Here is a 13290-nt window from a genome sequence, read left to right on the forward strand (position 1 = left end):
TGGTCTAGCGAGTTGAGTTGTCGAGCGAGAATTTTAGATGACAAATCCAAACCATATCACTTGCTCTTCACTTCCAAGCTCCAGCTATATTTACTCAGGCTTAAGCAAAGAAGTAGTCACATCAATCACTGGGTGAGACAATCGAGCAAAATTCGATCGATTAAATTAGCTTGATTCTTCTAGATCTTGCATTTAGTCATGGGCCCAATTTCTGCAGAGTTGGTTCTACTTTTGAAGTATCATGTGTGCGGATGGTAGATTTGGACAGTGGGCCATATCTGGCACGGTAAGATCCAGACCCATTGGGCCGTTGCCTTAACGGGTCGTGCCTGGCACATTTAACCCAACCCCCTAACCTGGCCCGGCTCGTGGCCCAGGAGATGGCAGACCGTGCCAAGCATGGCACGGCACGGCATGTGACCGGCATGGCCCATGGCCCGTTAGGCCCACCAACAGCCAGAAACGGTCATTTATATTTTTACCATTTTACCCCCCCTCTCGGTGGCTAATTTTAGGGGTAATTTGAGAAAATAAAACTATGTACAATTTTATCCCCTCCAACAATCATAAAACGGTCAGTTTTAGAAATAATTTGAGAAAGAAAATATTTAGATTTTTATAAATACAACATCCGATGGTGGCAGCACAAACACTACCAACGATTAGTAAGATTTTTATTATTTATTTTTAATTTTTAATTTTTTATAATTATATTTTTTTATTTTTTAATTATTAAGGTGAGTCGTCTCAATTTTTTTTTTTCCTCATTATAATTTGGAGGTTAGGCCTAGCCCCGTCCTTCTTGTATCATTTTGATTTTTATTAATAAACCAAAACCCCCCATCATTAGTCCATTATAAAGCGACTTTTTATGTTTATAAAAAAAAAATCCAACATCTCCTCACCTTTTTTTATATTTACTCCCTGATCCTTTTTAATTTATAAAAAAAATATTTTTTAAAATTCAAAAAAATCATTACAAGCCGTGCCTAGCATAGCTCATGACAGTTATAAATGGATTATGCCTTGCTTAGTCCGTGGATTGTACCAGCCTAGGCCTTTATAGGCTAAGCCGGGTCTAGGCCGTAGGCCACAAAATCCTCAACCTAGCTTGGCCCTCCTATATGGGCTATCCTGGCACGGCCAATTACTATAGCAAGTGGATTGTGCCTGAGTGCCGGGCCGTGTCATGAGCGGTCTGGCCCAGTATCCATGTCTAACGGATGGAATTTTTACGGTTGTTACCATTCCTTCTGGCGGCTCAGAGAAGGATCGATCCATAGGAGAATAAATCCTCCAAATGCTAAACTTACATGTGGCAATTGATGGATAGATAAATGGACACATGATGAAATAAACACTGATCAAGGCTCTATGTAATGGGACGGATATCTAAGGTGGTTACTCCACTTTACAGTAGCCATCTATCCTTTGGAGTCTTTCATCATGTGGAAGCTTCAATTCTTTTATCTTCTTCCTTTCCTTTTTCGATGTCCTCTTATCTGCTAATTCTTCCAACGAACCACCATCGGTTGGCTGCTTTCCTTCTCCTCTTTCTTCTACCTATTCCCATAGCTCTCTTTCGGGAGTGAACATCAAGCCAATCAATCAGGTCAGTTCGTTTTCTCTCATTGTTATGATGGCTCAAGTGGCATTGAATGAGAGATGGTGGATCCCAGCATAGAGGAGTATGTCTTGGATCAAAATGAGTTGAACCGATTTCACCAAGGTCATTTTGTTCTGCCCAATTTTTTATTGAGGTTACTCAGGATTGAGGAGAGGGCCAATGCTTGTTACCCTACCTAGATTAGCCTTCATGAGAACACTCTAAAGGCTGGGCTAATATTCCCTCTCCCTCCTCCTGTTATTCTTCTTCTGAAGAGCTTTCGATTTGTGCCCACTTAGTTGGTTCCCAATGCGTGGCAGACGATCATCGATTTCTTGTCTCTTCTATTTTTGCACAACATATAACTTACAATTGAACTATTCCATGCTTGTTAGATATTGAAGGAAAATCCTTCTGAGCAAAACTAGTGGCATATCTCAGCCTAGAAGGGGTTCCAGTTGTCTAGAATGGTCCTTCTTCATTCCACGACTAGAATGACTGCGACTTTTTTATCTTGTCTAATCAACCTTGGGGTTTTAATGCCTACTGAGGTACCCCCAATACACGTTTGAACCGAGTTCCTGCTCTTTTCGACACCAAGTGGTAGATTTTGGAGTGTTTATATAGCTTGAAGGCTCTTTCTATTTGAGAGGTGCTGGTTGAGCAGACTATGATTGTTGGATGGATGTCTGGTCAGAACATCATTTTTCAAGATCTTTTCAGTACTACGTGATGCAGCAAGAAGAAAGAAGAAATAAAATAAAAGAAAAAATAATCAAAATACGTAGATCAGCCACAAAAGGGCTCACCTTCACGGGACATGCAAACTTCACTATGAAAAGAAAATTTTACAAGAAGAGACCTCACCCTCAATCCTTGTACACCCAATTCTCTCTCACCTGAAGTTCCCCTCACAAAAGCTCTCTCTCTTGGAGGCCCCCCTGAACCCCTGAAGAGCCTGGCGACTGCTGTCCAGGAGCCTCCTGCTCCTTCTCTCACAGCATCCTCACGCCTCTCTCTCTCCTCTAGTTCGTACGGCGGCGAGAAAACAACCACGCCCTCCTCTGTTTCGTCACAGGCCTTTTTAAAGGCTTAAACAGAGTTTAAACCTAATCTAATTAGGTTTAAGAGTCCTAAACAAGCCAAATCAGCGTCCCAGACCGTCGGATCAAGACAGGGAGCCACCTGGGCCGTTGGATCGCGCTCCGGTCCACGGAATAGTACCGTAGACCGCGAGAAACGCGTGGGAAACGCCCACGCGGTCCACAGGCCGCGCCGTGGACCGCCCGATCCACGGTGGACCGGGGCAAGGGGGCCAGCAGGCCGCTGGCCTGGGCCGGAACGCGTGCATGGGTCTGGGCCGCGCCTGCGCGCGGGCCTGCGCGCGCCAGGGCCGCGCGCCCCGCTGGGCCGTGCGCCCACCTGGGCCGCGCACCCCGCTGGGCCGCGCGCCCGCCTGGGCCGCGGGCCTGGAACGCGCGTCCCACGCGGGCCTGGGTCCCGCATCCCGCGCGCCGCCGCCTGCGGCCGCGCCGCTGCCGCCTGCCGGCGGTCCTCCGCCGCCTCGATTCTCGTGCCGACTTCAAAAGCTCGTATCTCCTCCATCCGAGCTCCGTTTCAGGTGATCTTGGTCTCGTTGGACTCCGTTTTTCGCCGCAAACCTCGCTGTGGGCTCAATGTGGGCTGAATCTCGAGGCGTCAAATCCTAACAATCTCCACCTCGACTCGATATTCGGCCTCCTCCAATCTCCGAGAGCTTCTGGATCTCCTCGCCCCCATGCCCTGGGGCAATCGCCTACTGATCATGGATGGGCAAACATGGGAGTCGAGCCAGGCTGCTCGATTCCATCTCCGTCGTATGCTGTGCTCCTCCTGACCTGAGATCTGCTCGGGGCATCATCCTGCGGCAATAGGAATCTTACCTTGCGACGTCGCCTCTCGTCCTCCCGAGTCTCCTGTCTCGTGCCCGATCCGCCTCCTGGAGCTCCACCTCGCTCTGGACTCCACCTGGCTCCCGATGCTCCACCTCGCACTGGACTCCCTGCCAGGTAATAATGTCCTCTGCTCCCCTTCTTCCCCTCCAGCACAATCCTATCGCCGCGTAGCACCCTCAGGATTTCTCCACCAGCTACCATCCTGTAGCCTCTCGAATCCAGTCTGCTAAGTGAGATAAGATTCCGCCTGAAATCGGGTATGTATCGGACCTCCCCCAATCTCCTCACTGCACCGTCATGTGTCCTCCAGCTGACCGTCCCAATGCCGCTGATCGCACAGCTCGATCCATCTGACAGATATACAGTGCTCTCACTGTTCTCCAGGGAGTCAAACTGCTCCTCTCTGCAACATACATGATAGGGGCATGCAGAATCTAATATCCACTGCTGGGAAGAAGTAGATACCTCGTCAGATATCTCCAGGACATCTCCATCTGAATCACTGCCGGACGTCGCTACAGCAGCCACCGTCCGATTTTTCAGTTGAGGGCAATCTCTGGCTAGATGCCCCAACTCTTCACACCGGTAACACCTGGTTTTGCTCAAGTCTCTCCTGGACTTAGACCGCCCTCGTTGCGATCTCCTGTCGCTCCGTCTACCGTCTCCTGCTCCCCCAGAAGCCACCAAAGCTGAGCTACTGCCACCTGAGCTCGAAACTGGGTTCTCCCTCCTGAGAACCTCATTCTGGAGTATCGCCGCGGTGACCTCGTCCATCTTGATAGTGCTCTTCCCCACTAGAAGAGCAGTCACCAAGGACTCGGACGAAGAGAGAAGCGACGCCAGCAAAACCAGCGCCCTGGTCTTCTCCTCAACGTTCTCGCCAACCTTGAGAAGGTCGGTGAGGATCTTCTGAAAGTGGCTCAGATGCTCCTGCACGCTCTGTCCCTCAGTCATCCGCAGTTGGTAAAACTGTCTCCAGAGGAAAAGTATGTTGGTGAGAGACTTCGCCATGTACAACTCCTCGAGCTTCGACCACAGCACCGTCGGAAAAGTCTCGCTCAGCACATGGATCACCACCTCATCCGCCAGGTACATGCGGATGGTACTCACCGCCTGCATCTGTAGCCGTTTCCAATCCCGCACCTCCATGGTGGTCGGTTTCTCATCGCACAAAAGAGCATCGATCAACCCCTGCTGGATGAGCACGTCCTTCACCCTTGCCTGCCACAAGGAGAAACTGCTCTTACCATCGAACTTGTTGATCTCCATCTTGATTGTTCCTGTTTTCTCCATCTTCAGTCTTGCTCACCACCACTGCAATCTGCATCTTTGTACCACCTTGCTCTGATACCACTTGTTGGGTGGATGTCTGGCCAGGATACCACCTTCCAAGACCTTTTCAGTACCACGCGATGCAGCAGGAAGAAAGAAGAAACAAAACAAAAGGAAAAACAATCAAAATATATGGATCAGCCACAAAAGGGCTCACCTCCACGGGGCATGCAAACTTCACTATGAAAAGAAAATTTTACAAGAGGAGACCTCACCCTCAACCCTTGTACACCCAATTCTCTCTCACCTGAAGTTCTCCTTACAAAAGCTCTCTCTCTCTTGGAGACCCCCCTGAACCCCTGAAGAGCCTGGCGACCGCTGTCCAGGAGCCTCCTGCTCCTTCTCTCACAGCATCCTCACGCCTCTCTCTCTCCTCTGGTTCGTACGGCGGCGAGAAAACAACCACGCCCTCCTCTGTTTCGTCACAGGCCTTTTTAAAGGCTTAAACAGAGTTTAAACCTAATCTAATTAGGTTTAAGAGTCCTAAACAAGCCAAATCAGCGTCCCAGACCGTCGGATCAAGACAGGGAGCCACCTGGGCCGTTGGATCGCGCTCCGGTTCACGGAATAGTACCGTAGACCGCGAGAAACGCGTGGGAAATGCCCACGCGGTCCACAGGCCGCGCCGTGGACCGCTCGATCCACGGTGGACCGAGGCAAGGGGGCCAGCAGGCCGCTAGCCTGGGCCGGAACGCGCGCATGGGCCTGGGCCGCGCCTGCGCGCGGGCCTGCGCGCGCCAGGGCCGCGCGCCCCGCTGGGCCGTGCGCCCACCTGGGCCGCGCACCCGCTGGGCCGCGCGCCCGCCTGGGCCGCGGGCCTGGAACGCGCGTCCCACGCGGGCCTGGGTCCCGCGTCCCGCGCGCCGCCACCTGCGGCCGCGCCGCTGCCGCCCGCCGGCGGTCCTCCGCCGCCTCGATTCTCGTGTCGACTTCAAAAGCTCGTATCTCCTCCATCCGAGCTTCGTTTCAGGTGATCTTGGTCTCGTTGGACTCCGTTTTTCGCCGCAAACCTCGCTGTGGGCTCAATGTGGGCTGAATCTCGAGGCGTCAAATCCTAACAATCTCCACCTCGACTCGATATTCGGCCTCCTCCAAACTCTGAGAGCTTCTGGATCTCCTCGCCCCCATGCCCTGGGGCAATCGCCTACTGATCATGGATGGGCAAATATGGGAGTCGAGCCAGGCTGCTCGATTCCATCTCCGTCGTATGCTGTGCTCCTCCTGACCTGAGATCTGCTCGGGGCATCATCTTGCGGCAATAGGAATCTTACCTTGCGACGTCGCCTCTCGTCCTCCCGAGTCTCCTGTCTCGTGCCCGATCCGCCTCCTGGAGCTCCACCTCGCTCTGGACTCCACCTGGCTCCCGATGCTCCACCTCGCACTGGACTCCCTGCCAGGTAATAATGTCCTCTGCTCCCCTTCTTCCCCTCCAGCACAATCCTATCGCCGCGTAGCACCCTCAGGATTTCTCCACCAGCTACCATCCTGTAGCCTCTCGAATCCAGTCTGCTAAGTGAGATAAGATTCCGCCTGAAATCGAGTATGTATCGGACCTCCCCCAATCTCCTCACTGCACCGTCATGTGTCCTCCAGCTGACCGTCCCAATGCCGCTGATCGCACAGCTCGATCCATCTGACAGATATACAGTGCTCTCACTGTTCTCCAGGGAGTCAAACTGCTCCTCTCTGCAACATACATGATAGGGGCATGCAGAATCTAATATCCACTGCTGGGAAGAAGTAGATACCTCGTCAGATATCTCCAGGACATCTCCATCTGAATCACTGCTGGACGTCGCTACAGCAGCCACCGTCCGATTTTTCAGTTGAGGGCAATCTCTGGCTAGATGCCCCAACTCTTCACACCGGTAACACCTGGTTTTGCTCAAGTCCCTCCTGGACTTAGACCGCCCTCGTTGCGATCTCCTGTCGCTCCGTCTACCGCCTCCTGCTCCCCCAGAAGCCACCAAAGCTGAGCTACTGCCACCTGAGCTCGAAACTGGGTTCTCCCTCCTGAGAACCTCGTTCTGGAGTATCGCCGCGGTGACCTCGTCCATCTTGATAGTGCTCTTCCCCACTAGAAGAGCAGTCACCAAGGACTCGTACGAAGAGGGAAGCGACGCCAGCAAAACCAGCGCCCTGGTCTTCTCCTCAACGTTCTCGCCAACCTTGAGAAGGTCGGTGAGGATCTTCTGAAAGTGGCTCAGATGCTCCTGCACGCTCTGTCCCTCAGTCATCCGCAGTTGGTAAAACTGCCTCCAGAGGAAAAGTATGTTGGTGAGAGACTTCGCCATGTACAACTCCTCGAGCTTCGACCACAGCACCGTCGGGAAAGTCTCGCTCAGCACATGGATCACCACCTCATCCGTCAGGTACATGCGGATGGTACTCACCGTCTGCATCTGTAGCCGTTTCCAATCCCGCACCTCCATGGTGGTCGGTTTTTCATCGCACAAAAGAGCATCGATCAACCCCTGCTGGATGAGCACGTCCTTCACCCTTGCCTGCCACAAGGAGAAATTGCTCTTACCATCGAACTTGTTGATCTCCATCTTGATTGTTCCTGTTTTCTCCATCTTCAGTCTTGCTCACCACCACTGCAATCTGCATCTTTGTACCACCTTGCTCTGATACCACTTGTTGGGTGGATGTCTGGCCAGGACACCACCTCCCAAGACCTTTTCAGTACCACGCGATGCAGCAGGAAGAAAGAAGAAACAAAACAAAAGGAAAAACAATCAAAATACATGGATCAGCCACAAAAGGGCTCACCTCCACGGGGCATGCAAACTTCACTATGAAAAGAAAATTTTACAAGAGGAGACCTCACCCTCAATCCTTGTACACCCAATTCTCTCTCACCTGAAGTTCTCCTCACAAAAGCTCTCTCTCTCTTGGAGACCCCCCTGAACCCCTGAAGAGCTTGGCGACCGCTGTCCAGGAGCCTCCTGCTCCTTCTCTCACAGCATCCTCATGCCTCTCTCTCTCCTCTGGTTCGTACGGCGGCGAGAAAACAACCACGCCCTCCTCTGTTTCGTCACAGGCCTTTTTAAAGGCTTAAACAGAGTTTAAACCTAATCTAATTAGGTTTAAGAGTCCTAAACAAGCCAAATCAGCGTCCCAGACCGTCGGATCAAGACCGGGAGCCACCTGGGTCGTTGGATCGCACTCCGGTCCACGGAATAGTACCGTGGACCGTGAGAAACGCGTGGGAAACGCCCACGCGGTCCACAGGCCGCGCCGTGGACCGTCCGGTCCACGGTGGACTGGGGCAAGGGGGCCAGCAGGCCGCTGGCCTGGGCCGACCCGCGCGCGGGCCTGGGCCGCGCCTGCGCGCGGGCCTGCGAGCGCCTGGGCCGTGCGCCCCGCTGGGCCGCGCGCCCGCCTGGGCCGCGGGCCTGGGACGCGCGTCCCGCGCGGGCCTGGGACGCGCGTCCCGCGCGGGCCTGGGTCCCGCGTCCCGTGCGCCGCCGCCTGCGGCCGCGCCGCTACCGCCCGCCGCCGGTCGCCGGCGGTCCTCCGCCGCCTCGATTCTCGTGCCGACTTTAAAAGCTCGTATCTCCTCCATCCGAGCTCCGTTTCGGGTGATCTTGGTCTTGTTGGACTCCGTTTTTCGCCGCGAACCTCGCTGTGGGCTCAATGTGGACTGAATCTTGAGGCGTCAAATCCTAACATTGGTCAGTATCGAATTGAGCCCTGCTCGGCCCCAAGGTAAGAATTCTTCCCATCTTTTCAATTCTTCGAGTGGTTACTCATTTTTGTCACATCATCATTTTTTTCTGCAGACATTATTGATGTAGAGCTAGTGAATAGAATAAGGCAGCCATTGTCAAGCGCAGGACGACGGTGGAAGATCTCTCATTACCGGATGCTAAGAGGCCGCACGAGGCCTCACTCCCTCCTTCTGGTCGAAACACTGCTCCGACCACCCTGACCCATTGACCTATCTTGGCTCCTGCAACCCCCGTGCAAACCCAGAGGTGGAGACTCTACCAACTCCTCGGTCTGCTCCTATTGAAGTGCCGATGCCTCCCACTCGTTCTACCCCCAAAGAGGAGGTTTACTGTCCAATTGGGCCATTACATCTTCTTCCTTGGCTCTGGTCAAATCCAAAGATGGCTTGAGAACTGATAAGGGACATTATTCTCTGTCACACCCCCGATTCGAGATTGTGAATTGAGGATCGCGACAACCACCGCATACTTATGAAGAACTCTCTCCATAAGCATGCAAGGCATCTCATCACGATATCAATGCATCACAACGGAATAAATTTAAATAATTATTATTCAACTGTAATTCAAGTAATTAAATCAAATGTCTTACCTCCAATAATTTTTTTTTTTGCTATAATAAAATAATAGGTCTAAGTTCATTGAAGTTGACAATGCTAATCTCGCTTCTAAAAGCTCTGTCCCAATATTTCGTCCCACGCTCGAAATTAATTATCTGAATCTGAAAAATAAAAAGAAAGAAATGAGCTAGACAGCCCAGTAAGTAACAAATATCTCAACTAGATAATTCAGATATTATATAATTTTCAAGAATAATACTGCAAATAAACATAAGAGTATATTTCATGCTGATTTAATACAAATCAAATATTTTCAAATATTCACATATAATATAATCATAAATCCGATTCGATTCAAAACACTCGTAACTCAACAGCCTTGACTATGACCAACGTTTAACCCCCATTGGCGGGGTCCACAGAATATCAGCGCACAACCCCCATTGGCGGGTCCACAGAATACCAGCGCACAACCCCCACTGGCAGGGTCCACAAACACCAGCGCACAACCCCCACTGGCAGGGTCCACTGAGTACCAACGTATAATCCCCATTGACGGGGCCCACTGAAACATAGTTAGGCTGAGAGCATAAATTCGATCTGTATCAAAACACTTTGTATCATAATATATCATAATTTTTCTCACTAAACGTGTGCATAATCTACGTACCATAATATTTCAAACGCACTTTTCTTTCAAAACATAATTTCATAAATCATGCATAATATTCAGAGAATAATTATTTATTTTCAGAATAAATATGGAATATCTCGAGAAGATGATTCATTACTTACTTTCACGGAGCACTGATTGAACAGATCGACTAACTTCTAGGAGATTCTTCCGTACCTATTATCCAAAATTATATTTTTACATTAATTTTAATTCAAAATTCAATCTAACAAATCCCAAAATCAAAACCTCACTTAAAATCAGACTCTTTCTAAACTCGACCAAAATTATCAGATGAAGCCTTCCACTACGCTAATCCTAGAGGAATAACTTTAGAGAGAGAGAAATCCATCAAGAGAGAGAAACAACCTAGAGAGAGAAAATTTTAGAGAGAGAAAGTTCAATTCCAGAGAGAGAAAGTCAGGGTTCAGACTGAAAGAAGAGAGAGAAGAGAGAGAAACTCTCTCTCTCATCATTTTTTATTTATTTATTTATTTATTTATATATATAAATATATATTTATTTATTTATTTATTTATTTATTTTTTTTTTTCTTTTCTTTTTTTCTTTCTTTTCTTTTCTTTTTTCTTCTTTTTCTTTCTTTTTCTTCTTTCTCTTTTCTTTTTCTTCTTTTTTTCTTTTTCTTCTTTTTTCTTGGTTCCTTCCAAGCCGAATAGAGGACGGCAGTCCTCCGGCCTTGACCGGCCGTTCGGGCCACGGTCGCCGCGGCGGAGGCCGACGGTAGAGGGGGGCCATTCCCCCGATCACGGAGGAGCATGGCCGGCGATCAATTGCGATCGTCGATGCCGAAAAATTCACGGGAAAGAGACCAAAACAGAGGTCCCTTTCTCCGACCGAAAATCGGCGACTCTCGTCGCCGGCAGCCGCGCACAAGAGCATGGGAGGAAGGAGAAGAAAGAGGGAAGAAGAAGGAGACTCATCTTGGCCTCCGGTGACCTCGTCGGCGGGCAATCACGACGAGAATTAAAACGGTGTCCGCGGCTCTACTTCGAGAAAATCGGAGAGGAAAAGAGGGGAAAAGGGCCGATGTTGGGTTTCTAGGAAGGAGGAGGTCTTCTTATAGAGGACCCTAGGACTCCGAGGGTCCTAGGATTCCCGATTTTGCCCGGTCTCATCGGAGAAGAAGACTCCTATCGGGAGTCTTCTTCCCGGTTTGAATCATCTGTTTTTTTTTTTTTTTTTTTGGGCTTGGGTCTGCTGGGCTGGGCTTGGTTTTGGGCTATGATATTCTTCACCCCTAAAAAAAAATTTCATCCTCAAAATTTTTCGTACCTGTCACCATTGTATTGGAAGCCTGTGGATTCTGTTGAGTAAGCGTATAGACTCTTCCCTGGATTTTAGAAATCTGTCCACCACCCTTATGTTGTCCTTTATGAGTTCTTTGGCCAACTTGATTTTCAGTATTTAGCGGGCAGCTAGCAATTTTATGATCCTTCTGACCACATTTGAAACAAGCACCTGTATTTCAATAGCAATCTTTGTCTGCATGATTTTTGCCACATCTGGAGCACGGCTCACCATCAATCTGTTGAGTCTTATTGTCTACTGCTCCCTTAGCTGATCTTTTGATGTTTTTATTATTCTGTCCTTGTGTATCATTTGATTTTGCTCTCTTTCTTTGCTTTCTTTCTCTTTCCATGCGTTCTTCATTGACTTCCCTTTCAATTATCAGTGCTTTGTTTACCACATCTGCATAAGTTGTCAATTCATATGGAACCACTTGTTTTCGAATCTCAGTTCTCAGTCCCATCTCAAACTTGTGAACACGTTCTTGCTCACCATCCACTAATCTCGGAGCAAATTTTGCTAACTCTGTAAATTTTGCTTCATATTCAGTCACACTCATACCCTTTTGCTTCAAATAAATAAACTCTTGCTCTTTCTGGATCCTTATACTCCGGAGAAAATACTGATCATAGAATGCAATCCGAAATCTTTCCCAGGTAAGTATTTCGCCGTTTTGTTCATGCTTGCGCTGTAGTCGCTGACACCAGTTGTATGCTTCTCCTTGTAGTAAATAAGCTGCATATCGAATCTTTTCTTCATCAAGACACTCTTGGACAGCGAAAGCCTTCTCCATCTCCATTATCCAGTTGTCAGTCTCCAAAGGTTCAGTAGTCCCCTTGAAAGCTGGAGGAGCAAGCTTTTTAAATTCTGAAATATTGTTCCGTTGTATTGGTTGCTCTCCATGTTGTGGTGGTGGATGCTGATGTTGTTGTGTATCTCGTTGTATCTGCTGTTGTTCAAGCATTTGCTGCTGTATTTGTTGTTGCGCTTGTACCATCCTGATTAGGGTCTGCATTAACTGAGCCATATCTGGTTCCTGACGTGCTCTCGAAGCACTCCCATTAGGATCTACGACTCCCTCCTCCTGAGGGGTGCCACTGATCAGATGGGGAGTGCTACCATCCCGTGGTTGTGATGTCTCTCTTGCAATTCGTGAGTAGTTCTTGTCATTCTACGGGGAGGCATGGTAACCTTGTAGTAGTAAAACCTTATTAGATTCATTTATCTATTTGTTAGGATGGGTTTATTATGATGCTCATACTCTAACGTCTCAATATTCCTAATGTTTACCCACCTACACTCATACTATGTCAAATTCTATGTGTCATAATTTATCCACTTATGCTCTGATACCATATTAATTGTCACGCCCCTGATCCGAGATTGTGAATCGAGGGTCGCAGCAACCGCCGCATACTTACGAAGAACTCTCTCCATAAGCATGCAAGGCATCTCATCACGATATCAATGCATCACAGCGGAATAAATTCAAATAATTATTATTCAACTATAATTCAAGTAATTAAATCAAATGTCTTACATCCAATAATTTTTTTTTTTGCTACAATAAAACAATAGGTCTAAGTTCATTGAAGTTGACAATGCTAATCTCGCTTCTAAAAGCTCTGTTCCAATATTTCGTCCCATGCTCGAAATTAATTATCTGAATCTGAAAAATAAAAAGAAAGGAAATGAGCTAGACAGCCCAGTAAGTAACAAATATCTCAACTAGATAATTCAAATATTATATAATTTTCAAGAATAATACTGCAAATAAATATAAGAGTATATTTCATGCTGATTTAATACAAATCAAATATTTTCAAATATTCACATATAATATAATCATAAATCCGATTCGATTCAAAACACTCGTAACTCAACAGCCTTGACTATGACCAACGTTTAACCCCCATTGGCGGGGTCCACAGAATACCAGCGCACAACCCCCACTGGCAGGGTCCACAAACACCAGCGCACAACCCCCCACTGGCAGGGTCCACTGAGTACCAACGTAAATCCCCATTGGCGGGGCCCACTGAAACATAGTTAGGCTGAGAGCATAAATCGATCTGTATCAAAACACTTTGTATCATAATATATCATAATTTTTCTCACTGAACGTGTGCATAATCTACGTACC

This window comes from Elaeis guineensis, chromosome 2 (genome assembly GCF_000442705.2).
Source record: "Elaeis guineensis isolate ETL-2024a chromosome 2, EG11, whole genome shotgun sequence".
Lineage (NCBI taxonomy): Eukaryota > Viridiplantae > Streptophyta > Magnoliopsida > Arecales > Arecaceae > Elaeis > Elaeis guineensis.